Source organism: Ailuropoda melanoleuca, chromosome X (assembly GCF_002007445.2).
Source record: "Ailuropoda melanoleuca isolate Jingjing chromosome X, ASM200744v2, whole genome shotgun sequence".
Taxonomy (NCBI): Eukaryota; Metazoa; Chordata; class Mammalia; order Carnivora; family Ursidae; genus Ailuropoda; species Ailuropoda melanoleuca.
Genome location: NC_048238.1, coordinates 4,882,486 through 4,899,569, shown reverse-complemented (window position 1 = coordinate 4,899,569; position 17,084 = coordinate 4,882,486).

Sequence of the window (17,084 nt, the reverse complement as noted above, 5' to 3'; positions counted from 1 at the left end):
CCTTTTCCTTCTTTTATTTACAACCTGTACATTCTTCATACAGATATAACCAATTTTGTGAGGTTGGAGTGTTGCTTTGCCTCCTTTCTTTCCTGCTTTCAGTAATAGGACAGTGTATTGTTATTTTAATTTACCTTTCCGCTGATACTAATCAGGCTCATTGTCTCCCACAAACCCTCTATACCCTCTCCCCACTTTAGACTGGGTGCTTTTTCTTTTATATTGGCTTGTAGCAATTCTTTCTATGGTTTGGATACAAACCTTCAGTCCCTCGTGGATGTTGCAAATATATGATCCTAGCATGACGTTTGTTACTTGACGTGTTTATGGTTTAACAGATACAGATGGTTTAATTCTGATGCGGCCACATTTACTTTCAGTAGGGAAGAAGAAATTGTTGCATTCCCGTCCCAAGCATCAATTAGCATTTTTATGTGGTTGAGAGGGAGAAGGTGACGGGGTTCAATACTTTAATACGCATATCCAATCAGTTCTCTTATTTTCACATTCGGTCTCACTTAAAAGCATCATAAGCCTCATTTCATCACATCACAAGCCCTGATAACCCTCAACAAGCACCTAAGAAAAAGGGTCTTTNGTGACGGGGTTCAATACTTTAATACGCATATCCAATCAGTTCTCTTATTTTCACATTCGGTCTCACTTAAAACCACCATAAGCCTCGTTTCATCACATCACAAGCCCTGATAACCCTCAACAAGCACCTAAGAAAAAGGGTCTTCCTCCTTGCACACCAGCTACCACGACTCCTTCCTGTGTTCCATATGTACATCATTTCTGAGATTTATTCAAACATACCTTCTACCGCGCTATCGTTTTCATGCTCTTACTGGTATCGAGTGGAGACAGAAAATATGAATGGGTGTGATCCATTCACCCCTTTTTAACGTGAAGACCACCCACTTGCTCCCAACTCAAGAGACCCCTTCTGATGAATGAAGGCCCTCCTTCCCTTTGCATGGACAGGTGATGGGGAACTGATTATTAGAGATACTCCAAAGGCAACAAATGTGCATAAAGCATGACACGGCAAAGCACTGCTTGGCGCTATGGAAGGTAAACAGATTACACTATGTTGTCCATTTACAAGAGCACAGTTACCTCTTGCTCTGCTTTTCATAATTACATAGATCTTTGTACAACACTGCATTTAATATATATCATTATTTATAGGAGTCTTCCTTCCCCTATCATTGGGTCAATTTACAATTAGCCTATTCTTTATTTCAGTGATCCCAGAAGTGTATAAGACTGAACAACTTACATTAGAATCAGCTTTCGTGAATCTATAAAGCCAGATTCCTTGATACTACCCAACACGAGCAGCCTGCAAATCTCTGATATCCACACTTAGAAAATAACATTTTAGCTACCTCTCTAGTTGATTGGCACGTACCTCAAATTTTTAAAATCATGGCTTCACCGTGTACTTGCTATTTTAATTTTGTCTGTCCAGCACCACAATCGGGAAGTATATAAAAGAAACTGATGGCCGAGCGATCACAATAGAAGCAGAGAAGCCATCCAAGTACATGGATTTAAAAGCATGTTCCTGTCCCTGACTAGCCCACTGAGCTCTAGTTCCAAATTTCTCGTGCAATGTGAATACTCATAAATGTTCCACTACCACTGAAAACTCAGAGTGTTGGACAAAGAGAGTGCATTTCCACTAATGGCAGGCATGGGGACGGTAAAGGAAGCTCTGGGGGAAGACAGAGTGTGGTTTGTGGATGCTGGAGGTAGAGACACCCGATTCTCTTCTCAGCAAGGGTGAAATGCAGCAGAACCGGAAAAGCAATCATCAGAAATGGCAAAATGCATTCCTCATCAGGAAATGGGAAAATGCATTCCATGAAGGGAGAGAATACTTGAGAGGGTGGGACACGGGAGTGGGGTGCTGTCCATCAGCCGGGAGCAATGAGAATACTGGGCAGATGAAAAAGGGAAAGCCATCTTTATTTTTTAAAGATTTCATTTATTTGAGAGGGAGAACATGAACAAGGGGAGGGGCAGAGGAAGAAGCAGACTCCCTGCTGAGCTGGGACTTGATCCCAGGACCCCAGGATCATGACCGGAGCCCAAGGCAGACGCTTCCCCAACGGAGCTCCCCCAGGCACCCCAAGGGAAAGCCATCTTTAAAACTGAACGACTTCCACTGCTCTGGGAACCCTTCCCTTGCACCCTGATAGGTCTGTGTTCTGAGAAACACTGGAGAGCCTCTGTAGATTTCTCAACTGGCAAATAGTATCTGCTGTTTGACCCAGTCAGACTGTTCTAGAGGAATGGAGCCCCACCTGGACCAAGGCGATATCCTGGTGTAAACCAATGAAAGCTTCAGGCTGGACTGTGGCTTCAGGTGAAAAGGACAGAGGAAAGAAAACAGATGCACAGGGATTTGAAGGGCTACCCCATTCAGAAAACAGTTACAATGTGTATGCTAAGTGACTGATTTTCTCAGTTAAGCTGTATTACTAAAGTGACACAAGTATAAAATAATTACTGAATGTTTCCAAATCCCTTCAGCTTCTCCTTCCAGCCTGCCATAACTGTTACATCTCAGCTTGCTCCTGCCTGGATCTTAACCACGCTGAAAACCCACGCACCTTTCATTCTCGCTCGTCCACTAGTAACTAAATCTCAGCCATCATTCTCACGTCTCCCTCCTTCGGGGCCATTTCATGAATGACGGACAAGACGGCTAGCCAGAAAGAAACGGGAATTAAAGCAAGCAAATTGAATCTAGTGAATTTGGTTACTTGATAACAATGTTTATGCACATTTGGAGATGGAACGAGTTTGAGACCATTGATTAAAATTAGGTTTGAGGTTAGCTGGAGATTTCATTTACCCTTATTCCTCTTGTTCATGGTTAGCATAAAAAACAGAGCTGTGTTTGTGCTAAAAACACATTCTATTTCTTATTACACTGACTTCACCATGGTATGACCCTTGGAATGTGAAACTACATGAAAATTTATCCACTACTTGTTGCACCTTTATAATTTTTCACAAACCACTTATGGCATGGATTAGGCATTTCCCCCTCCCACGCTTAATTTAGCAAGATTTTAGGGATATAAAGCTGATATACAAAAGACATTTTTGTTTCTATATTAGTAAGAGTAGTGTTTCCACGTTGGTAGCAAGCGATTAGAAGATGACACTTTAAAAACCACAATCATCACTTACTCTCTCATCATCCACAAAAATCACTTAGGTATGAATTTAACAAAAAGTTGTCCAAAATCTCTACACTCAAAATCACAGAACATCGCTGAGATAAAGGAAAAGAGACATAAATTAATGGGGCTATTGACAAATTCCACAGACTGTAAGATTCCCTGTTTGTGAGATGTCATCTTTCCCCATAATGGTCCCTAGACTCAACGTTATCCAAGTACAAACCACAAGCAGACCTTCTGCAGGAATTCCCAAGCTGATTCGAAAATTCATATGAAAATGCAAAGGACTTAGATCCTTCAAACCATCTTGAAAATAAGAACATGTCTCCTAGCATTTGAAAATTTGTGGGTAATGTGCTTCTAATAGCCTGACCGAGGACCTCAGCAGACAGTTCTTCAAAAGAAGGTTGCTCCGGGAGCTTTAAGGAGAGAAGCATAGGAAATCGGGGGACAGACACTCAGAATCCACTGTCTCAGTTATTGGCAGGAAACAACAGTCATTTCCTTAGTTGGCAAACCCAGCGGCAGGTTTCAAATAGGATTATCAAGAGTTTAACATGGGACATCATAACTGAGGGCCACCTGTTAGACAATCATGTAGAAAGAAATGTTAAGATAAAAGTTGGATTTCTGAGTCTGGACTTCAGGGCGGGGGTATAATTTGGGAGTCCGTATCATTGAGGTAACATTTAAACTTCACATCAGGTAAAATTATCAAGGCGATGAATATAAACGTGGAAGAAACTGTCCAGGGAATGAACACTGGGCCACACTCTAAATGGAGAATGGGGAGTGAAAATGATACAGTTAAGGAGATTAAAGACAACAGGCACAGAAGTAGGAAGAAAATCAGCAAAGTATGCCTTCTCGAAATCTATGTAAGGAGAATTGTATCAAGTAAAAGGATTACTCCGTTGTTTCAAATAACTTAATACATCAGATAAAATGAGGATTAAGGATTGGCAGATTAAAAGAAAGGTGAGATTTACTAATAAGAAGGTAACTGGTGATCCTGAGAAGGTTAGTTTTCTTGGACTGTGGCAGGAAAAGTTCTGGTAGAGTGAATTCTAGAGTAAAAGGAAATTTAAAAATAAACCATATACCCTTTAAGTAGTGCCAAACAAGTCAGTATTTAAAAATAATAAAGTACATAATAAAATATATAAATGCTAATGTTTACTAGTTTAATTACATGGATTTTAGTAAGCATAAAAAATATGAATCGGCATATTAAACTAATTGGAATGTATTTTTAATCTTAAGGGGAAAAAAGTTGTAAGACCAAAGGTATTTTTCCTCAAGATATATTCCCCCTCACTCTTGAGGTAAGAGGACATACTCAGAGGGGAAACTATTTATCTGCAACATTGAGGAACAAGTGCTTGGACACTAGGGCCAAAATGAGAAAAGGACAAATACAGCTTCGTACTGGGATATTTCAATAGGAGGGATCTTAGCAAATTAGCAGAAGTCTTTAGTTTGATGGACCTAGAAAAGCCAATGCAGGTAAAAGGAGACAAGCAATCCACCAGGATACCAAAGGGCAGAGAGCTACAGGAGTAAATCGATCAGGACGTCAAAATGCAGCACCCAGGATGTCTGAGAGATGAATTGAAGGGTTAGCAGGAAATGCACAGAGGCAGAACAAGTGGCTGATAGTTCAAGACACTTCAGTATGAGTCCTAACAACACTGCCTTTCCGTCCCTGTCCCTCTGCATCAGGCTTGTCAACTCCTGCCCTGCTGGAGGTTACTTGTTTTCAAGGGTCCATGTCACAGGAGAAGGCAGTGAACTGAGAAGAGGAAAATATAAAACAGGCGCACCCTGCAATCGTGGACACGTTATCGTATTCCAGCTGGCTTGGCCCATGAGCATGTGCCATTTTGTTTCAGAGTGGTTCAGAATACAAATAGCTAGTGTGTGAAGATGCCCGGCCTCTTCCTCTGCAGTCCCTGGTCCTCCACACCACAGTGATGGAGATCGTCACTCAGGGCTGAGTGTGTACCTGTCAGCTCTGATTTATAAGGTACAACGCAAATCTGAATTGTCCTTGTCAGTCACCAGCCAAGCATACCACGACGACGACGTGGGGCAGGTCCATCCCAGCCCTGGTGAATGGAAGATTTGGATTCCTTTGTCCCTTGAATGGAATATTTGGATTCCTTTGTCCCTTAAAAAGGATGTTCCCACTTAAAGAGTTAACACGAGCACTGTATGCAAATGAATTTCAGCATCATACACCACATTTTGATGTTGCTAAGGGCTCTTTTCTCCTGACATTCAAATCATTTAAGGGACCTGCGGTTTTGTGTCAGTTTGTAAAAGACTAAAATATCTAATTGGTTTAAAAAAAAAAAAAGGAATCAATAAGTGTAAACCATGGTGTCAAGAATTAGAAAAAGATTAATTGCAGGTGGTCCTTGCTTAGGGTGAATTAACAACCCCAGTGAGCAAGGTTCTAGCAATTAATAAAATAACCAGCCGTAAGATTTACATTAGTGTTCAAAGGTCAATCCATTACAATGAAGGAGTGTATTCATTAGGAAAAGAAAACTCCAGGGGAATTCTCTAACTGCCCCTGATCTTGCATGATTGTATTAGCCTTTACACTGGCAAAAACCTATAAAGGGAGAGATATGATGTTGCAGTCATAGTGGATATGAACTGCTGTCCACAAACACTGAGGAGTAACTGCATTATTGTTCAGCTCTTGAACTGGCTGGCAAGACACGGAACAAGAGCTCAGGGAAGTGACCATCTTGCATCGCTTTCAATCATGCAGAAGTAATTGACTTTTCCTCAGGGCAGTGGGAGATTTTTGTCTCTCCCTTCTCGTAAAATCTACATGTTTTACTTCAAACTCTTCCTCTTGAGATAACGCAAAGTTGGGATGGTTAAGATGCCCAATTCGGGGGGCGCCTGGGTGGCACGGCGGTTAAGCGTCTGCCTTCGGCTCAGGGCGTGATCCCGGCGTTATGGGATCGAGCCCCGCATCAGGCTCCTCCGCTCGGAGCCTGCTTCTTCCTCTCCCACTCCCCCTGCTTGTGTTCCCTCTCTCACTGGCTGTCTCTGTCTCTGTCGAATAAATGAATAAAATCTTTAAAAAAAAAAAAAGATGCCCAATTCGGAAATTAAGAAGGAAAGACTGTATTCTTATGAAAACACTCAATGTAAAATAATGATTCTAAAATATATACAGTATTAAGTGCATATTAGTTCTACAGCTTAAAGTTAACAGAGCAGAGCTTGATAATTTTTCTTATACGAATACGTCCCTCTACACCAATCTAAGATGAAGATATAGAACCTCTCCCTCCCCACCTGAAGGCTTCCTTAATTTCCTTTCCAGTTAACAATTCCTCACAGTTAACTTTCATACAGTGATTGATTCCTTTCATACAGTGTACATGTTCTCAAAAAATTCCTATCATCGGAATCATACAACATGTAGTCTTTTGTGTTTAGCACCTTATATTCCCTATTACGTTTGTGATATCGACCCATTTTCTTGCACAAAGATTCATTTTTTATTGTAAGATAATACTCCATTGTAAGAATATAGGACAATATCATCTTAATGATCATAGTTGGGTTCTGTCCAGTCTGGGCCAATGATAAACAAAGTTCCTGTAAACATTCTTATCTGTGTCTTTTTGAGGGCATGGGTACTCATTTCTCACAGTGACATACTGAAGGGTAGAATTCCTGTCTCATCGACTAGGCGAGTTTTCAGTTTAAATTGATAACTACCAAACCATTGTTAGAGCAAGTTACATTCCCACTAACTATGAATGAAAACTGCTTCTATGGTCATCAACACTTGGTGTTTCCTTTTAACATTATCCATTCTAGTGGGTTAAGATATCATACCCTTGATGCACATTAAGGTATATTACAAACACTGAAATTATTTCCATATTGCTCAAACTGAAGAAATCTTGTAAAATCATAATTAAATACTCTATCCTTGGGCACCTGGGTGGCCCAGTCAGTTAAGCATCTGCCTTCAGCTCAGGTCATGTTGCCAGGGTCCTGGGATCGAGTCCCACATCAGGATCCCGGCTCAGAGGGGAGGCTGCTTCTCTCTCTCCCTCTCCCTCTGCCCATCCCCCCACTCATGCAGTCTCAGTCTCTCTTAAATAAAACAATAAATAGTAAATAAATACTCTGTCCTTAATATTATAGATTAGAGAAATTATCTCACATTAGTCGCCCTTTTAAAATGTCAGAAAATAGAATTTGCTAGGTTTATGTGGCTTTCATTGACTTAGTATGACTAGGTCCTGGTTACATTTTCTAACACCCTAAACCACACCAGCATTTAGCCTTGCTAAGCCTTACCTCATTTTTATGCCATTGTATTCCCTGATCTTGGGGACCCTGACAAATATTTGGTTTTTTGCATGTTTAAATTTTTATTGTGTGTGTGTGTGTATGTGTATATATACATATATACACACAATATACATAACACATATTTTATATTATATATTATGTGTATTATATATACAACAAGTATACACACATATACATATGTACATGTATATGATTATATAAGCATATATATAATATGATTATACATAAAATAAAATATATATTGTATATGTTGTATATATAATACACATAATATATAATATAAAATATATCTATATGCTTTACCAAGACTTTACACTTGGTTCCTTTCTGTTCAACATGCTCTCCCTCAAGGACTTCACCCATGCTCTCAGAGTGAAAACTCACCAGGACAACACAAAACTCCCCAAAGAAACCTCAGGTCTCATGACGTAGTGAAAAATTGAACCCTAGTGCTTTCAATGCCTTTGGTATGGCTCCACACTGTGAAACGAAGAACAGAACATTGTGCTGATGTAAATTTGACTTATATATCCCAATGTTAGTGTAGCTAAAATAAGCAAAGACTTTTTTTAGGTAGGAAAATCCCCTCGAGTAGCTCTTTAAAAATAAAAGAATATGAATTCAGAGAGTTTCTATTTAAATCCCTAAAATATATATTTATGGATTACGTTACAAAGATAAGACGAAGCTTAATAAAACAATCCAATACGATACTCATTCATTTCTTAATTCATTCCACAAATATTTATTGAAAGCCTCCTAGCAGACGGCAAAGTTTCCAAATCTTGATCTCCGATGAATATTTATCCAGGAGGAGGACAGAAATTCAGTAATCAAATAAATATTTAACAACTTCAGTTAATTACCCCTTCAGGTCACTTGGTGGTATACTGGAAATGTATAATCATTAAAATGTAACCCAAATCATTCACTCATTTTAAGATTTTAAACTGAACATTTCAACATTAGAAAAATCCATCCCCAGTCGAGAATGCCGAACATCACAGCATTTGGAAAGAGGAACCGTTTTATTCTCCCGTCAACCGATACGAGCCACATTTCACATGAAAAATCGACCCCGGGCAGTTAACGATACAGGTTACTGACTGGCTCACTGCAGTGTGGCTCTGAAAGGGATCACTTTCTTGAGGAGGCAATCTGAAGAATGATTTCCTGGCACCATCTGCCTCAAGCACCTGCAGACATTCACACTGAGCTGTTTTATAAGGAAAATGCACCACGAGAAAGGCGGCAAGCTCTGGAGCATCCGAGGAATTTCCTGCAAGACGCTGCGCCGAGCTGATAAAGGATGGCCTTCATCAACCACTGGGGCTCATCCACGTAAAAGGATTTCTTCTTAGGTGGTTTAATTTTTGTTAATGCAGTGTCTTCCGGGAGCGATTTTGCTCTGTGTGTGTGTGTGTGTGTGTGTGCCTGTGCCTGTGTGTGTGTGTGTGTGTGTGTGTATCTGTGTGTGTGTGTGTGTGTTACAAGAACAGTCCCTCACATTGCATTGCCTTGAAATACGTAAGTGATGGACGTAATTCTGACACCATACCATGCAGCAGACCATTTACAGGAAACCCTGACATGTATGCATAAGGATACAAGCCTTCGTATGGAAACTACCAAGCTATGGAGGAAGGATCACCAAAGGCTGCTTGGGTCCAGAATCGCCCCTGAACGATCAAGGAACTCCAGCCTCCAGCCCCCCCCCAAGGGAGACTTCAAATACATTTCCTGAGATTTGCAAGAATAACCATTTCGTTTTCTGTAACCTGAATTGACTATATCTCTCTAAGCTATGTTGCCTAGCATACTCCGTGTGAGAAATCATGAAATAAGAGAGGAAGGTCCCACATGAGCAATGCCACAGTGTTATGAGTTTAACTGAAATTTAACCCTTTGCTCACCTTGTCAATTTAAGGAGGGAGATAGCGTTTCAAATGAATCTTGCTCCTGACAACCCACTCGGGTAATGCCTACATATCAAAGAAATACTAATGAGATAACTGGAGGGAATTCCTGTCCCTAAGTTACCTCCAAGTTAAGGCAGGAGGGAAGGGAGGCTCAGGAGACAAAATGACCCAAGGAACACCATTCTGATGTTAGGCCGCCCCTTCATTGGAAGCTCAGCAGGTCCTAGAAAGAATCACAAGATCCCACTCACGGAACACAAGACCACAATCCCTCGGGCTACACAAGCCACGTACTCTGGACATTAAAAATTGCTCCCACGGGTAATTCCACAATGCTGAGACAATGGAAAAACTAACCGCCCAATGTACATATTAAACCCAACGTTGAAGAATAAAACTCTCCCTTTATGGTTAGCGAATTTGAAAAGAAACGTCTAAAAGCCTTCAGTAGAGGCAAGGCGGGGGGAGGTCCTCTTTGTCACCTGGAAGGAGAGAATGCTCCTTTCCATGAAAGTAGCTCCTTTCTTGAATTCCTTCTCACACAAAGCCAAGAACCTTCTTGCCAAGTGGCCTGAGGACCTCCCTCTTAGGGTCAAGGCCCATTTGGCACCAAAGTTAGCAACTGTTCCCATGCGTAACACCTAATACCAAACAAATACCAAACAAGATCATTGTAGGTAATTCTTCTCCATAGGTGGCCTCCAAGTCAGCAAACAGGTCTTTATGAAAACATATAAATGTCTGGAAGCACATGATTCCTTTTATGGAAGAACTGAGACAAGAAAGGATTCATTGATCTAATTTTCTCCACTGACATAATTATTACAGATAACTAGCCTTCCTCACGCACCAAGTTTTCTAGTTACAAAAAGTAGGTAAAATCAACTTCTTGGATTAAAGAAGAAAGCATTGCCCAGCCTCCTGTGATGGTCTCCTTCTAGGAAGTAACATTCATCCATTTCCCTATCTGAAGGTATTTTAAGAGCAACTAGCCTACAGTCTATGGGCCAAATCTCGGTCCCTGCCTAAGGACCTTTATGTTTTTTAGTAACGTTTTACACTACAACACAGTCACAATTATTTACTTACAGATTGTCCATAGTGTCTCTGCTGCTTTCGAATGCTACCCCAGCAGAGAAGGGAGTTTGCAACTGAAAAGTTATGACCCATGGAACATTCACTGGCAGGCCTTTTAAGAAAAAGTTCGCTACACCTGAATTAGGCCAACTCCCTCTTCTAGCGATGAGAAGCCTGACATCCACATCAACTCCAGGACCAGCCCAGAGCAAGCAAAAAGCACCCTCCCTCAACAAACACAAACACACACACAAACCACTTTATAACATTTCTGCTAATGAGAACTGGCTGGAACTGCTACGTTTCATACAACAATTGGCATTCACTGGTGCTTTTCAGGGGTCTCAGAGTGAAATACTGAGGCCCGTATTTAAATAGACATATGGATAGAGAATATATATGTTAGAGTATATTAATATCGTATATTTAGAATATGGAATGTTAATCATATAGAATATAGAATGATTTAGAATACTTTGTAAATACAAAATACTGTGTGTATATATCCATATAATATATATGGACATATATATACACATACAGTATATGTATAATATATATACAGTATTATATAGTATTTACAGGATAGTTGTATATATATATATACACACACAGGATATATATATATATACATATACACACACAGGATATATATAACTATATCCTGGATATATATATAAATAACTATATAACTATATATATGTGTGTATATATATATACACACAGGATACATAGATATATAGTATATATATCTACATATACATCTATATACAGGGTATAATAATACATTTACAGATATAGTTATATATATATACACAGGATATATAGATATATAGCATATGCATATCTACAGGATATATATCTTTATCTATATAGGATACATCCTGTAGATATATATAATACATATATACTATATGTACTATACTATACTGTGTATAATATGTATGTACTATATATACTATATATACTTCACTATACTATATATACTACACTATATACACGATACCAAATATACCACACTGTATATTCTATACTATACATACTATACATACTATATACAACTACTATATAGTATATATACTATCTATATACAGTTGTATATAGTATATATATATAATATATGTATGGATATATACAGTATATATAGATATACATAATGGAATATATTAATATAAAATACTGTATGTATTCACGTATGTTATATACACACACACACACACACACACACACACACACAGAGTATATATATGGATAGAGAGAGAGAAACAGAGAACAGGTCTTGGGGACACTGTGCCCCAAAGGCCAGATCCAGCTTGCTGCGTGATTTTGTGCAGCCCGCATGCTAAGAATGGTTCTTACATTTTTAAATCGTTCTCCCAGAATATTGAGACTATTTTATAACAATTGGAAAGTATGTGAAATTGCAATGTTAGGGTCCATAAATATCATTTTCCTGTAGCACAGATACATTGCCCATGGCGACTTTGGCACGGGAATGGCAGAGCTGGCTATCCGAAACACAGACTGGCCGGCAAAGTTTACTATCTAGCCCCTTGGGGAAAAAGTCCACTGACCCCTAACAGAGAAGCTCTTGTGTCTCTCCCGTGGTTTGTTAAGATGTGTGCTTCTCATGGCCCTGAAGGGGGCTCTCACTACATGGAGAAAAATTAACACGGAGACTTCAATTATTCCCCTTTCGAAAGTGTACCTTCTTACATTAGAAAGCACTCACCAGCTTCTCAAACGACCATGTATCTCGAACCTTGCCTCCCGTGAGTTTCCGCACCCGCACACAAACCAGTGTGATCATACAAGGATCTTATCTGGTAGTACCGTCCCCATGAGTGTCAGGTATGAGCTTAGGTTGGTGGGCGTCATAAAAGTACAGAAGCACAAAATGAAGACAATAGCAGAATGCCTGAATTCTACCATTCCGTTCCAAATGAGGTCTGCAAGAACAACTTATACTAATCAAATGCTTTACTACCGGCCTATGACCTGGGGGGCATTGGGGAAAGACTTAAACCCATTTTTATGATTCCTGCATAAGTCGAGAGGGTAGTTCCAGAAAAACAGAACCAGAAGGACATATGTGTGTGCACACATATACATACATATGTGATATATATATGCACATATACTTATCATAGTAAATACATTAAATATAGGGATTACATATTATATCATATTATATATTGTTTAATATACACATTCTTCAATATAATATTTATTATAGGGAATTAGCTCACAAGATTATGGAGACTGACAAATGCAAAATCTGCACAGCCAATTTCCCAGGTCAAATGCCAAGGCTAGAAACTAGCTGACCATCCTAGTTTATTTATTTATTTATTTTTAAAGATTTTATTTATTTGACAGAGAGAGATACAGTCAGCGAGAGAAGGAACACAAGCAGGCAGAGTGGGAGAAGAAGAAGCAGGCTCCAAGCAGAGCAGGGAGCCCGATGCAGGGCTCGATCCCAGGGTCCTGGGATCACGCCCTGAGCCGAAGGCAGACGCTTAATGACTGAGCCACCCAGGCGCCCCTGACCTTCCTAGTTTAAACTGGAAAATTCTCTCTTACACCAGGGAAGGTCAACCTTTAGATCTACTAGGCCTTCAACTGATTAGATGAGCCCCTCCACAATATAGAGAGCCTCCCACTTTACTCTGACCATCCATTTAAATGTTAACTTCATCCATAATCACCCTTGTAGAAACACCCAGAACAGTGTTTGACCAAATATGTAGGCACCTCATGGTCCCCTCAAGTTGACAAAAGGTATTAACCATCACAGGAGCACTGTTGGACCAGTGATTCATACTTCCAGTATCCAAGGGTAGTACAGTCAGCCAACAGATTCTCTCTAAACTCAGAAACTCGGCAATGCTAATCAGCAACCACACTGGGCTTGACTGGATGCCTTGGAGGTTTTCCTAGTTTACTACATACAAAGACGCTTACAGCGCCCAGCCGGCTGGACCATGTCGGAAATCAACACCAAGGAACAGAAAGCGGTTATTTCTGTGACTGGTTAAACTCACTACACGAATAACCCTATCCCACTTTGAACGCCTTTCATCCCTTGCTTAAGGTTAAGAAAAATTTCAATTTGCATTTTATTTAGGTAATGAACCCGTGAAATTCTCTAAGAAACCTGTTGCAGGATGTTGAGACCTCACACGATACAATCACTTCCAATACTCACCTTACCGTCTTCTATGTGTTTTCTTCATGAACATTCCAGTATTTCACATTCCGCCCTGAGTTCTTCATTATTATTGTTATTGTTGTTGTTGTTATTATTATTATTATTTTGCCTACTGTCCTAACTCTCATCTCTGCTTCCTGAGACTTTCCACCCACACCCGACTCAGCCAATCAAAGTGGAACTCCTACATCTGGTGTTTTTAGAGTGCCTGGCTGTCACTTGCTTTTCTGACACTTCTGAACACCCAGTGACACCTGCCAGGTCAAAAGGTGTGGGGGTTTAGAGATTATGCAGTCAAGATTTAAGTTCTGAAAGACTGCCCCACACAAAGCAAAGTAAGGAAATGTTTGTTCCCAGGGCAAAAAGAGAAGAAAAACTTATTTAGAAAACAAAAGGAAGGAACTCAGTAAGTAGTAAATAAACCTCTTGGGGAAAAAAAAAGAAAAGAAAAGAAAAAAGCAAAGAAAAAAGAAAAGGAAAGGAAAAAGAAAGGAAGAAAAGAAAAGGAAGGGACTGTAAGGGACAGAACATGACGAATCATGAAGGGAAGCTAAGTGCATATAGGCACGCACTCCTTGGAGCTGTCCCAGGTTCTGTCCAGGATAATTCGTTTACCAATCCTGCAGAGAGATGAGTGTTCTCCCCACTGTTTTTGACGACAAAACCTGACGCTGAGAGAAGGCATGATCTACCTGGGGTCACAGAGCTGCTAACACGCCCAGGACCCTGGCTCTCACATTCAGTCCATCATCCCAACTACCAAGACAATTATTACAAACTCTCTCTCAGAACCATCTCAATCATAATGACATTTCAGACTGAGAACACTGAACAACCTCACAATATCATTCCTTTTTGCCCCCCAACAGATTATAATTTGCATAAATAAGGAAAACTTTTAGAGAACCACTCAAAACAGCACATAATTATGTGCTAAGTTATCACCTTTCTAAGGGCTGCCAACAATTCTTACTCTGGCTATCATACGCTCAAAAATAATCAGTACAACTCAGAAGGTGTCTGAGCAGGAGATGGGAAGATGTCTTAAAACCAGAGTTGATTTTCCCCACAAAATCGCTGGTAACTAAAGAGAGACGGTCCTTAAAATCGTAGCACAATGTTAATGAAAAGAGAATATGAGGTTATGAGTATGTCCCGCTTTTTCTCAGCAGTTTTATTCAGCCTTCTCCTTGCAGAATCCTTGGAAATGCTTGTTAATCGAGCCGGGAGTTGGACATGCTGCCGTGAAGTCTCTGCTTTGCTAATTCATTGGTGATTATTAGCTAAGGGGTTACATGCACAAAATAATACAAATTAAAGCACGCCAGTATGAGAATGGAAACTTCAGCAAAGACTCTGTCACCCTGTGTCCTTTTTTGCCACATAGTAGGCATGTCCTTTAGAATATAGCACCTTAATTAACTGTGACTCTTTTTAACCCACCACACATACTTCTAATAAGAGACAGATGGCGCTTAAACACAACGATCTAGTAACCTATAATAATGAATTTAGAATCTCATATTTAGGACAGAAAAGAATGAGAAACATTGAAAACCTAATTCTAATAATGACCCCTGGGTGCCAATATTAACCCCCTTTCCTTCCCTCTGTACCTAGGTCCCTCTGCCCCTCTGCAAGTAACACCAAAAGTTCAAACATTCCTGACGCTTCATGAAATGATCCATCACCCAGAACGTGATAGCTTCTGTTCTACGTGCTCTGTTTAATAAGACAGGAAACCGTACAGATACCATCGTGGATTACTTGCAACGACAGGAGTAAAGAGTGTTCCGATAGCCTTAAACAACATTCAGATAATCTGGCCACTGCATTCCCCGAATACCGCACGGGGCTAATTTTTAGTATCTTCGGTAAGGAGGAAGGTGGGCTAATATTATAGTAGGCAGGCAGATCCTCATAGATATGGATGGATATGGACATCGGACAGAGACACATATGCTATGGATTTAGGACCGCTTTGCACAGGGGAGACGCAGCCACGCCGCCTAGCAGCGGGTGATAACACTCATCACCAGCGTTGTTCACACCTGTCTATGCATACTTGCCTGACTCTCCGTCTTCCCTCTCACTGACTTACACATTCCTCTAGCATACCAAGAGGAAAACTGCCGAAAAAATATGGTGATGACTACACAGGTCCCAGCCACGAATTTTCGTGAAACCAGTATCGCAGGGACTGGCTCTTAGCAAACCCGTGGAGGTTCTAGAAAACACTGCCTCATTTAGTAGACTCTAGGACATCTGCCGAGTACCTAAGGATTATTGTCTGACTGGTCTGTAATTTCCAGAGTGTTATCCTTGCCTTAAAAAAAAGAGGGGGGGAGAAAAAGAAAAACTGGGTCAACATTTACCCATCTCTCACCTTTACGAATTTCTCTTATTACCTATGATGTCTCAAGGACTACGAGCAAGAGATAGAATTCGTCTGAGTTTAAATTTATTTTAAAAACCTGTGCCCTCTTATTGTTACCTCATTTATCAAAGGCCTGTATCCCTCCAAACTCTATTTGCTTTTACCATTAAAATTTGAAGACCATTTTCTCCTGTAGAAAAGGCAGAGGAAGATCAGCATTTGAAGAAGTCCCATGCTCTTTCTGGAGCCATTAACACATCACCGGCACACTCCCATATTATTGCACAGATCAGTCTGACCCCTTTGATTGCTAAGTGGCACGGCCCTGCATGAGTCTACAATAAACAGTATGCATCTGGGTACAACGGACAGTTGATCCATTCTCCTGTTGTGCAGTCCGTTGTTTCCAGGTTGAGGCATTTGTAAATAAAGCTGATATAATCATTCTTGCATAATTACTTTTCATGGATAAACCTCTAAGAATGGAACTTCTGAGTCAAAAGGTAGACGTGTATTTCATTTTATAAGAACCAGCCAACATCAAGAAACAACAAATGTTGGAGAGGATGTGGAGAAAGGGGATCCCTCTTACACTGTTTNTGGAGAGGATGTGGAGAAAGGGGATCCCTCTTACACTGTTGGTGGGAATGCAAGTTGGTACAGCCACTCTGGAAAACAGTGTGGAGGTTCCTCAAAAAGTTAAAAATAGAGCTACCCTATGACCCAGCCATTGCACTACTGGGTGTTTACACCAAAGATACAGATGTAGTGAAGAGAAGGGTCACATACACCCCAATGTTCATAGCAGCAATGCCCACAATACCCAAATTGTGGAAGGAGCTGAGATGCCCTCCAACAGATGAACGGATAAAGAAGATATGGTCCATATATACAATGGAATATTACTCAGCCATCAGAAAGAATGATTACCCAACATTTGC